Below are 13,257 nucleotides of genomic sequence, written 5' to 3'. Positions count from 1 at the left end.
ACACAAGTTAGACTTCTAAGAACACTAAATAGAGTACAACGGTCCACATTGATGCTTTGGAATTGCTCAACTCTCTCCATAGACGAGCTTTCACGTTTTTTGCATTTCAACATAACTTGGTCTATTCGCATCTTTACCATACGAAACGTTGCACGAAGGCTAAACTAGCAAGTTAGACTTCTAAGAACACTAAATAGAGTACAACGGTCCACATTGATGCTTTGGAATTGCTCAACTCTCTCCATAGACGAGCTTTCACGTTTTTGGCAATTTCCAACATAACTTGGTCTATTCGCATCTTTACCTTACGAAACGTTGCACGAAGGCTAAACTACCAAGTTAGACTTCTAAGAACACTAAATAGAGTACAACGGTCCACATTGATGCTTTGGAATTGCTCAACTCTCTCCATAGACGAGCTTTTCATTTTTGCATTTCAACATAACTTGGTCTATTCGCATCTTTACCTTACGAAACGTTGCACGAAGGCTAAACTAGCAAGTTAGACTTCTAAGAACACTAAATAGAGTACAACGGTCCACATTGATGCTTTGGAATTGCTCAACTCTCTCCATAGACGAGCTTTTCACGTTTTGTGCAATTTCCAACATAACTTGGTCTATTCGCATCTTTACCTTACGAAACGTTGCACGAAGGCTAAAGCACCAAGTTAGACTTCTAAGAACACTAAATAGAGTACAACGGTCCACATTGATGCTTTGGAATTGCTCAACTCTCTCATAGACGAGCTTTCACGTTTTTGTGCAATTTCCAACATAACTTGGTCTATTCGCATCTTTACCATACGAAACGTTGCACGAAGGCTAAACTAGCAAGTTAGACTTCTAAGAACACTAAATAGAGTACAACGGTCCACATTGATGCTTTGGAATTGCTCAACTCTCTCCATAGACGAGCATTTCACGTTTTTGTAATTTCCAACATAACTTGGTCTATTCGCATCTTTACCTTACGAAACGTTGCACGAAGGCTAAAGTACCAAGTTAGACTTCTAAGAACATAAATAGAGTACAACGGTCCACATTGATGCTTTGGAATTGCTCAACTCTCTCCATAGACGAGCTTTTCACGTTTTTGTGCAATTTCCAACATAACTTGGTCTATTCGCATCTTTACCTTACGAAACGTTGCACGAAGGCAAAGACCAAGTTAGACTTCTAAGAACACTAAATAGAGTACAACGGTCCACATTGATGCTTTGGAATTGCTCAACTCTTCCATAGACGAGCTTTTCACGTTTTTGTGCAATTTCCAACATAACTTGGTCTATTCGCATCTTACCTTACGAAACGTTGCACGAAGGCTAAAGCAAGTTAGACTTCTAAGAACACTAAATAGAGTACAACGGTCCACATTGATGCTTTGGAATTGCTCAACTCTCTCCATAGACGAGCTTTTCACGTTTTTGTGCAATTTCCAACATAACTTGGTCTATTCGCATCTTTACCTTACGAAACGTTGCACGAAGGCTAAACTAGCAAGTTAGACTTCTAAGAACACTAAATAGAGTACAACGGTCCACATTGATGCTTTGGAATTGCTCAACTCTCTCCATAGACGAGCTTTCACGTTTTTGTGCAATTTCCAACATAACTTGGTCTATTCATCTTTACCTTACGAAACGTTGCACGAAGGCTAAAGTACCAAGTTAGACTTCTAAGAACACTAAATAGAGTACAACGGTCCACATTGATGCTTTGGAATTGCTCAACTCTCTCCATAGACGAGCATTTCACGTTTTTGTGCAATTTCCAACATAACTTGGTCTATTCGCATCTTTACCATACGAAACGTTGCACGAAGGCTAAACTAGCAAGTTAGACTTCTAAGAACACTAAATAGAGTACAACGGTCCACATTGATGCTTTGGAATTGCTCAACTCTCTCCATAGGCGATTTCACGTTTTTGTGCAATTTCCAACATAACTTGGTCTATTCGCATTTACCTTACGAAACGTTGCACGAAGGCTAAACTAGCAAGTTAGACTTCTAAGAACACTAAATAGAGTACAACGGTCCACATTGATGCTTTGGAATTGCTCAACTCTCTCATAGACGAGCTTTTCACGTTTTTGCAATTTCCAACATAACTTGGTCTATTCGCATCTTTACCTTACGAAACGTTGCACGAAGGCTAAACTAGCAAGTTAGACTTCTAAGAACACTAAATAGAGTACAACGGTCCACATTGATGCTTTGGAATTGCTCAACTCTCTCCATAGACGAGCTTTTCACGTTTTTGTGCAATTTCAACATAACTTGGTCTATTCGCATCTTTACCATACGAAACGTTGCACGAAGGCTAAACTAGCAAGTTAGAATTCCAAGAATACTAAATGGAGTACAACGGTCCACATTGATGCTTTGGAATTGCTCAACTCTCTCCATAGACGAGCATTTCACGTTTTTGCGTAATTTCCAACATAACTTGGTCTATTCGCATCTTTACCTTACGAAACGTTGCACGAAGGCTAAACTACAAGTTAGACTTCTAAGAACACTAAATAGAGTACAACGGTCCACATTGATGCTTTGGAATTGCTCAACTCTCTCCATAGACGAGCTTTCACGTTTTTTGCATTTCCAACATAACTTGGTCTATTCGCATCTTTACCTTACGAAACGTTGCACGAAGGCTAAACTAGCAAGTTAGACTTCTAAGAACACTAAATAGAGTACAACGGTCCACATTGATGCTTTGGAATTGCTCAACTCTCTCCATAGACGAGCTTTCACGTTTTTGTGCAATTTCCAACATAACTTGGTCTATTCGCATCTTTACCTTACGAAACGTTGCACGAAGGCTAAAGCAAGTTAGACTTCTAAGAACACTAAATAGAGTACAACGGTCCACATTGATGCTTTGGAATTGCTCAACTCTCTCCATAGACGATTTTCATTTTTGCAATTTCAACATAACTTGGTCTATTCGCATCTTTACCTTACGAAACGTTGCACGAAGGCTAAACTAGCAAGTTAGACTTCTAAGAACACTAAATAGAGTACAACGGTCCACATTGATGCTTTGGAATTGCTCAACTCTCTCCATAGACGAGCTTTTCACGTTTTTGTGCAATTTCCAACATAACTTGGTCTATTCGCTTTACCATACGAAACGTTGCACGAAGGCTAAACTAGCAAGTTAGACTTCTAAGAACACTAAATAGAGTACAACGGTCCACATTGATGCTTTGGAATTGCTCAACTCTCTCCATAGACGAGCTTTTCACGTTTTTGCAATTTCCAACATAACTTGGTCTATTCGCATCTTTACCTTACGAAACGTTGCACGAAGGCTAAAGTACCAAGTTAGACTTCTAAGAACACTAAATAGAGTACAACGGTCCACATTGATGCTTTGGAATTGCTCAACTCTCTCCATAGACGAGCTTTCACGTTTTTGTGCAATTTCCAACATAACTTGGTCTATTCGCATCTTTACCTTACGAAACGTTGCACGAAGGCTAAAACCAAGTTAGACTTCTAAGAACACTAAATAGAGTACAACGGTCCACATTGATGCTTTGGAATTGCTCAACTCTTCCATAGACGAGCTTTTCACGTTTTTGTGCAATTTCCAACATAACTTGGTCTATTCGCATCTTTACCTTACGAAACGTTGCACGAAGGCTAAAAGCAAGTTAGACTTCTAAGAACACTAAATAGAGTACAACGGTCCACATTGATGCTTTGGAATTGCTCAACTCTCTCCATAGACGAGCTTTTCACGTTTTTGTGCAATTTCCAACATAACTTGGTCTATTCGCATCTACCTTACGAAACGTTGCACGAAGGCTAAACTAGCAAGTTAGACTTCTAAGAACACTAAATAGAGTACAACGGTCCACATTGATGCTTTGGAATTGCTCAACTCTCTCCATAGACGAGCTTTTCACGTTTTTGTGCAATTTCCAACATAACTTGGTCTATTCATCTTTACCTTACGAAACGTTGCACGAAGGCTAAACTAGCAAGTTAGACTTCTAAGAACACTAAATAGAGTACAACGGTCCACATTGATGCTTTGGAATTGCTCAACTCTCTCCATAGACGAGCTTTCACGTTTTTGCAATTTCCAACATAACTTGGTCTATTCGCATCTTTACCTTACGAAACGTTGCACGAAGGCTAAACTAGCAAGTTAGACTTCTAAGAACACTAAATAGAGTACAACGGTCCACATTGATGCTTTGGAATTGCTCAACTCTCTCCATAGACGAGTTTCACGTTTTTGTGCAATTTCCAACATAACTTGGTCTATTCTTTACCTTACGAAACGTTGCACGAAGGCTAAACTAGCAAGTTAGACTTCTAAGAACACTAAATAGAGTACAACGGTCCACATTGATGCTTTGGAATTGCTCAACTCTCTCCATAGACGAGCTTTTCACGTTTTTGTAATTTCCAACATAACTTGGTCTATTCGCATCTTTACCTTACGAAACGTTGCACGAAGGCTAAACTAGCAAGTTAGACTTCTAAGAACACTAAATAGAGTACAACGGTCCACATTGATGCTTTGGAATTGCTCAACTCTCTCCATAGACGAGCTTTCACGTTTTTGTGCATTTCCAACATAACTTGGTCTATTCGCATCTTTACCTACGAAACGTTGCACGAAGGCTAAACTAGCAAGTTAGACTTCTAAGAACACTAAATAGAGTACAACGGTCCACATTGATGCTTTGGAATTGCTCAACTCTCTCCATAGACGAGTTTCACGTTTTTGTGCAATTTCCAACATAACTTGGTCTATTCGCATCTTTACCTTACGAAACGTTGCACGAAGGCTAACTAGCAAGTTAGACTTCTAAGAACACTAAATAGAGTACAACGGTCCACATTGATGCTTTGGAATTGCTCAACTCTCTCCATAGACGAGCTTTTCATTTTTGCAATTTCCAACATAACTTGGTCTATTCGCATCTTTACCTTACGAAACGTTGCACGAAGGCTAAACTAGCAAGTTAGACTTCTAAGAACACTAAATAGAGTACAACGGTCCACATTGATGCTTTGGAATTGCTCAACTCTCTCCATAGACGAGCTTTTCACGTTTTTGTGCAATTTCCAACATAACTTGGTCTATTCGCATCTTTACCTTACGAAACGTTGCACGAAGGCTAAACTAGCAAGTTAGACTTCTAAGAACACTAAATAGAGTACAACGGTCCACATTGATGCTTTGGAATTGCTCAACTCTCTCCATAGACGAGCTTTCACGTTTTTGCAATTTCCAACATAACTTGGTCTATTCGCATCTTTACCTTACGAAACGTTGCACGAAGGCTAAACTACAAGTTAGACTTCTAAGAACACTAAATAGAGTACAACGGTCCACATTGATGCTTTGGAATTGCTCAACTCTCTCCATAGACGAGCTTTTCACGTTTTTGTGCAATTTCCAACATAACTTGGTCTATTCGCATCTTTACCTTACGAAACGTTGCACGAAGGCTAAAACCAAGTTAGACTTCTAAGAACATAAATAGAGTACAACGGTCCACATTGATGCTTTGGAATTGCTCAACTCTCTCCATAGACGAGCTTTCACGTTTTTGTGCAATTTCCAACATAACTTGGTCTATTCCATCTTACCTTACGAAACGTTGCACGAAGGCTAAACTACCAAGTTAGACTTCTAAGAACACTAAATAGAGTACAACGGTCGACATTGATGCTTTGGAATTGCTCAACTCTCTCCATAGACGAGCATTTCACGTTTTTGTGCAATTTCCAACATAACTTGGTCTATTCGCATCTTTACCTTACGAAACGTTGCACGAAGGCTAAACTAGCAAAGTTAGACTTCTAAGAACACTAAATAGAGTACAACGGTCCACATTGATGCTTTGGAATTGCTCAACTCTCTCCATAGACGAGCTTTTCACGTTTTTGTGCAATTTCCAACATAACTTGGTCTATTCGCATCTTTACCTTACGAAACGTTGCACGAAGGCTAAACTAGCAAGTTAGACTTCTAAGAACACTAAATAGAGTACAACGGTCCACATTGATGCTTTGGAATTGCTCAACTCTCTCCATAGACGAGCTTTCACGTTTTTGCAATTTCCAACATAACTTGGTCTATTCGCATCTTTACCTTACGAAACGTTGCACGAAGGCTAAACTAGCAAGTTAGACTTCTAAGAACACTAAATAGAGTACAACGGTCCACATTGATGCTTTGGAATTGCTCAACTCTCTCCATAGACGAGCTTTTCACGTTTTTGTGCATTTCAACATAACTTGGTCTATTCGATCTTTACCATACGAAACGTTGCACGAAGGCTAAACTAGCAAGTTAGACTTCTAAGAACACTAAATAGAGTACAACGGTCCACATTGATGCTTTGGAATTGCTCAACTCTCTCCATAGACGAGCTTTCACGTTTTTGTGCAATTTAACATAACTTGGTCTATTCGCATCTTTACCTTACGAAACGTTGCACGAAGGCTAAACTAGCAAGTTAGACTTCTAAGAACACTAAATAGAGTACAACGGTCCACATTGATGCTTTGGAATTGCTCAACTCTCTCCATAGACGAGCATTTCACGTTTTGTGCAATTTCCAACATAACTTGGTCTATTCGCATCTTTACCATACGAAACGTTGCACGAAGGCTAAAACTAGCAAGTTAGACTTCTAAGAACACTAAATAGAGTACAACGGTCCACATTGATGCTTTGGAATTGCTCAACTCTCTCCATAGACGAGCTTTTCACGTTTTTGTGCATTTCCAACATAACTTGGTCTATTCGTCTTTACCTTACGAAACGTTGCACGAAGGCTAAACTAGCAAGTTAGACTTCTAAGAACACTAAATAGAGTACAACGGTCCACATTGATGCTTTGGAATTGCTCAACTCTCTCCATAGACGAGCTTTTCACGTTTTTGCGCAATTTCCAACATAACTTGGTCTATTCATCTTTACCTTACGAAACGTTGCACGAAGGCTAAACTAGCAAGTTAGACTTCTAAGAACACTAAATAGAGTACAACGGTCCACATTGATGCTTTGGAATTGCTCAACTCTCTCCATAGACGAGCTTTCACGTTTTTGTGCAATTTCCAACATAACTTGGTCTATTCGCATCTTTACCTTACGAAACGTTGCACGAAGGCTAAACTAGCAAGTTAGACTTCTAAGAACACTAAATAGAGTACAACGGTCCACATTGATGCTTTGGAATTGCTCAACTCTCTCCATAGACGAGCATTTCACTTTTTTGCGCAATTTCCAACATAACTTGGTCTATTCGCATCTTTACCATACGAAACGTTGCACGAAGGCTAAACTAGCAAGTTAGACTTCTAAGAACACTAAATAGAGTACAACGGTCCACATTGATGCTTTGGAATTGCTCAACTCTCTCCATAGACGAGCTTTTCACTTTTTGTGCAATTTCCAACATAACTTGGTCTATTCGCATCTTTACCATACGAAACGTTGCACGAAGGCTAAACTAGCAAGTTAGACTTCTAAGAACACTAAATAGAGTACAACGGTCCACATTGATGCTTTGGAATTGCTCAACTCTCTCCATAGACGAGCTTTCACGTTTTGTGCAATTTCCAACATAACTTGGTCTATTCGCATCTTTACCTTACGAAACGTTGCACGAAGGCTAAACTAGCAAGTTAGACTTCTAAGAACACTAAATAGAGTACAACGGTCCACATTGATGCTTTGGAATTGCTCAACTCTCTCCATAGACGAGCTTTCACGTTTTTGTGCAATTTCCAACATAACTTGGTCTATTCGCATCACACCTTACGAAACGTTGCACGAAGGCTAAACTACCAAGTTAGACTTCTAAGAACACTAAATAGAGTACAACGGTCCACATTGATGCTTTGGAATTGCTCAACTCTCTCCATAGACGAGCTTTTCACGTTTTTGTGCAATTTCCAACATAACTTGGTCTATTCGCTTTACCTTACGAAACGTTGCACGAAGGCTAAACTAGCAAGTTAGACTTCTAAGAACACTAAATAGAGTACAACGGTCCACATTGATGCTTTGGAATTGCTCAACTCTCTCCATAGACGAGCTTTCACGTTTTTGTGCAATTTCCAACATAACTTGGTCTATTCGCATCTTTACCTTACGAAACGTTGCACGAAGGCTAAACTAGCAAGTTAGACTTCTAAGAACACTAAATAGAGTACAACGGTCCACATTGATGCTTTGGAATTGCTCAACTCTCTCCATAGACGAGCTTTTCACGTTTTTGTGCAATTTCCAACATAACTTGGTCTATTCGCATCTTTACCTTACGAAACGTTGCACGAAGGCTAAACTAGCAAGTTAGACTTCTAAGAACACTAAATAGAGTACAACGGTCCACATTGATGCTTTGGAATTGCTCAACTCTCTCCATAGACGAGCTTTTCACGTTTTTGTGCAATTTCCAACATAACTTGGTCTATTCGCATCTTTACCTTACGAAACGTTGCACGAAGGCTAAACTAGCAAGTTAGACTTCTAAGAACACTAAATAGAGTACAACGGTCCACATTGATGCTTTGGAATTGCTCAACTCTCTCCATAGACGAGCTTTTCACGTTTTTGTGCAATTTCCAACATAACTTGGTCTATTCGCATCTTTACCTTACGAAACGTTGCACGAAGGCTAAACTAGCAAGTTAGACTTCTAAGAACACTAAATAGAGTACAACGGTCCACATTGATGCTTTGGAATTGCTCAACTCTCTCCATAGAGCTTTTCACGTTTTTGTGCAATTTCACATAACTTGGTCTATTCGCATCTTTACCTTACGAAACGTTGCACGAAGGCTAAACTAGCAAGTTAGACTTCTAAGAACACTAAATAGAGTACAACGGTCCACATTGATGCTTTGGAATTGCTCAACTCTCTCCATAGACGAGCTTTCACGTTTTTGTGCAATTTCCAACATAACTTGGTCTATTCGCTTCTTTAATACGAAACGTTGCACGAAGGCTAAACTAGCAAGTTAGACTTCTAAGAACACTAAATAGAGTACAACGGTCCACATTGATGCTTTGGAATTGCTCAACTCTCTCCATAGACGAGCTTTTCACGTTTTTGTGCAATTTCCAACATAACTTGGTCTATTCGCATCTTTACCTTACGAAACGTTGCACGAAGGCTAAAGCTACAAGTTAGACTTCTAAGAACACTAAATAGAGTACAACGGTCCACATTGATGCTTTGGAATTGCTCAACTCTCTCCATAGACGAGCTTTTCACGTTTTTGTGCAATTTCCAACATAACTTGGTCTATTCGCATCTTTACCTTACGAAACGTTGCACGAAGGCTAAACTAGCAAGTTAGACTTCTAAGAACACTAAATAGAGTACAACGGTCCACATTGATGCTTTGGAATTGCTCAACTCTCTCCATAGACGAGCTTTTCACGTTTTGTGCAATTTCCAACATAACTTGGTCTATTCGCATCTTTACCTTACGAAACGTTGCACGAAGGCTAAACTAGCAAGTTAGACTTCTAAGAACACTAAATAGAGTACAACGGTCCACATTGATGCTTTGGAATTGCTCAACTCTCTCCATAGACGAGCTTTTCACGTTTTTGTGCAATTTCAACATAACTTGGTCTATTCGCATCTTTACCTTACGAAACGTTGCACGAAGGCTAAACTAGCAAGTTTTCTAAGAACACTAAATAGAGTACAACGGTCCACATTGATGCTTTGGAATTGCTCAACTCTCTCCATAGACGAGCTTTCACGTTTTTGTGCAATTTCCAACATAACTTGGTCTATTCGCATCTTTACCTTACGAAACGTTGCACGAAGGCTAAACTACCAAGTTAGACTTCTAAGAACACTAAATAGAGTACAACGGTCTACATTGATGCTTTGGAATTGCTCAACTCTCTCCATAGACGAGCTTTTCACGTTTTTGTGCAATTTCCAACATAACTTGGTCTATTCGCATCTTTACCTTACGAAACGTTGCACGAAGGCTAAAGACCAAGTTAGACTTCTAAGAACACTAAATAGAGTACAACGGTCCACATTGATGCTTTGGAATTGCTCAACTCTCTCCATAGACGAGCTTTTCACGTTTTTGTGCCATTTCCAACATAACTTGGTCTATTCGCATCTTTACCTTACGAAATGTTGCACGAAGGCTAAAGTACCAAGTTAGACTTCTAAGAACACTAAATAGAGTACAACGGTCCACATTGATGCTTTGGAATTGCTCAACTCTCTCCATAGACGAGCTTTTCACGTTTTTGTGCAATTTCCAACATAACTTGGTCTGTTCGCATCTTTACCTTACGAAACGTTGCACGAAGGCAAAGCAAGTTAGACTTCTAAGAACACTAAATAGAGTACAACGGTCCACATTGATGCTTTGGAATTGCTCAACTCTCTCCATAGACGAGCTTTTCACGTTTTTGTGCAATTTCCAACATAACTTGGTCTATTCGCATCTTTACCTTACGAAACGTTGCACGAAGGCTAAACACCAAGTTAGACTTCTAAGAACATAAATAGAGTACAACGGTCCACATTGATGCTTTGGAATTGCTCAACTCTCTCCATAGACGAGCTTTTCACGTTTTTGTGCAATTTAACATAACTTGGTCTATTCGCATCTTTACCTTACGAAACGTTGCACGAAGGCTAAATACCAAGTTAGACTTCTAAGAACACTAAATAGAGTACAACGGTCCACATTGATGCTTTGGAATTGCTCAACTCTCTCCATAGACGAGCTTTTCACGTTTTTGTGCATTTCCAACATAACTTGGTCTATTCGCATCTTTACCTTACGAAACGTTGCACGAAGGCTAAACTAGCAAGTTAGACTTCTAAGAACACTAAATAGAGTACAACGGTCCACATTGATGCTTTGGAATTGCTCAACTCTCTCCATAGACGAGCTTTTCACGTTTTTGTGCAATTTCCAACATAACTTGGTCTATTCGCATCTTTACCATACGAAACGTTGCACGAAGGCTAAACTAGCAAGTTAGACTTCTAAGAACACTAAATAGAGTACAACGGTCCACATTGATGCTTTGGAATTGCTCAACTCTCTCCATAGACGAGCTTTCACGTTTTTTGCAATTTCCAACATAACTTGGTCTATTCGCATTTACCTTACGAAACGTTGCACGAAGGCTAAACTAGCAAGTTAGACTTCTAAGAACACTAAATAGAGTACAACGGTCCACATTGATGCTTTGGAATTGCTCAACTCTCTCCATAGACGAGCTTTTCACGTTTTTGTGCAATTTCCAACATAACTTGGTCTATTCGCACTTTACCTTACGAAACGTTGCACGAAGGCTAAAACAAAGTTAGACTTCTAAGAACACTAAATAGAGTACAACGGTCCACATTGATGCTTTGGAATTGCTCAACTCTCTCCATAGACGAGCTTTTCACGTTTTTGTGCAATTTCCAACATAACTTGGTCTATTCGCATCTTTACTTACGAAACGTTGCACGAAGGCTAAACTAGCAAGTTAGACTTCTAAGAACACTAAATAGAGTACAATGGTCCGCTTTGATGCTTTGGAATTGCTCAACTCTCTCCATAGACGAGCTTTTCACGTTTTTGTGCAATTTCCAACATAACTTGGTCTATTCGCATCTTTACCTTACGAAACGTTGCACGAAGGCTAAACTAGCAAGTTAGACTTCTAAGAATAAATAGAGTACAACGGTCCACATTGATGCTTTGGAATTGCTCAACTCTCTCCATAGACGAGCTTTTCACGTTTTTGTGCAATTTCCAACATAACTTGGTCTATTCGCATCTTTACCTTACGAAACGTTGCACGAAGGCTAAAGACAAGTTAGACTTCTAAGAACAAATAGAGTACAACGGTCCACATTGATGCTTTGGAATTGCTCAACTCTCTCCATAGACGAGCTTTTCACGTTTTTGTGCAATTTCAACATAACTTGGTCTATTCGCATCTTTACCTCACGAAACCTTACACGAAGGCTAAACTAGCATGTTAGACTTCTAAGAACACTAATTAGAGTACAATGGTCCACTTTGATGCTTTGGAATTGCTCAACTCTCTCCATAGACGAGCTTTTCACGTTTTTGTGCCATTTCAAACATAACTTGGTCTATTCGCATCTTTACCTTACGAAACTTTGCACGAAGGCTAAACTAGCATGTTAGACTTCTAAGAACCCTAAATAGAGTACAACGGTCCACTTTGATGGTTTGGAATTGCTCAACTCTCTCCATAGACGAGTTTTCACGTTTTTGTGCAATTTCCAACATAACTTGGTCTATTCACATCTTTACCTTACGAAACGTTGCACGAAGGCTAAAGTACCAAGTTAGACTTCTAAGAACACTAAATAGAGTACAACGGTCCACATTGATGCTTTGGAATTGCTCAACTCTCTCCATAGACGAGCTTTCACGTTTTTGTGCATTTCCAACATAACTTGGTCTATTCGCTTCTTTACCATACGAAACGTTGCACGAAGGCTAAACTAGCAAGTTAGACTTCTAAGAACACTAAATAGGACAACGGTCCACATTGATGCTTTGGAATTGCTCAACTCTCTCCATAGACGAGCTTTCACGTTTTTGTGCAATTTCCAACATAACTTGGTCTATTCGCATCTTACCTTACGAAACGTTGCACGAAGGCTAAACTAGCAAGTTAGACTTCTAAGAACACTAAATAGAGTACAACGGTCCACATTGATGCTTTGGAATTGCTCAACTCTCTCCATAGACGAGTTTCACGTTTTTGTGTAATTTCCAACATAACTTGGTCTATTCATCTTTACCTTAAAACGTTGCACGAAGGCTAAACTACCAAGTTAGACTTCTAAGAACACTAAATAGAGTACAACGGTCCACATTGATGCTTTGGAATTGCTCAACTCTCTCCATAGACGAGCTTCTCACGTTTTTGTGCAATTTCCAACATAACTTGGTCTATTCGCTTCTTTACCATACGAAACGTTGCACGAAGGCTAAACTAGCAAGTTAGACTTCTAAGAACACTAAATAGAGTACAACGGTCCACATTGATGCTTTGGAATTGCTCAACTCTCTCCATAGACGAGCTTTCACGTTTTTGTGCAATTTCCAACATAACTTGGTCTATTCGCTTCTTTACCTACGAAACGTTGCACGAAGGCTAAACTAGCAAGTTAGACTTCTAAGAACACTAAATAGAGTACAACGGTCCACATTGATGCTTTGGAATTGCTCAACTCTCTCCATAGACGA

This window comes from Tripterygium wilfordii, unplaced genomic scaffold, assembly GCF_013401445.1.
Source record: "Tripterygium wilfordii isolate XIE 37 unplaced genomic scaffold, ASM1340144v1 ctg144, whole genome shotgun sequence".
Taxonomy (NCBI): domain Eukaryota; kingdom Viridiplantae; phylum Streptophyta; class Magnoliopsida; order Celastrales; family Celastraceae; genus Tripterygium; species Tripterygium wilfordii.
Note: the sequence above shows the minus strand (reverse complement) of the source record.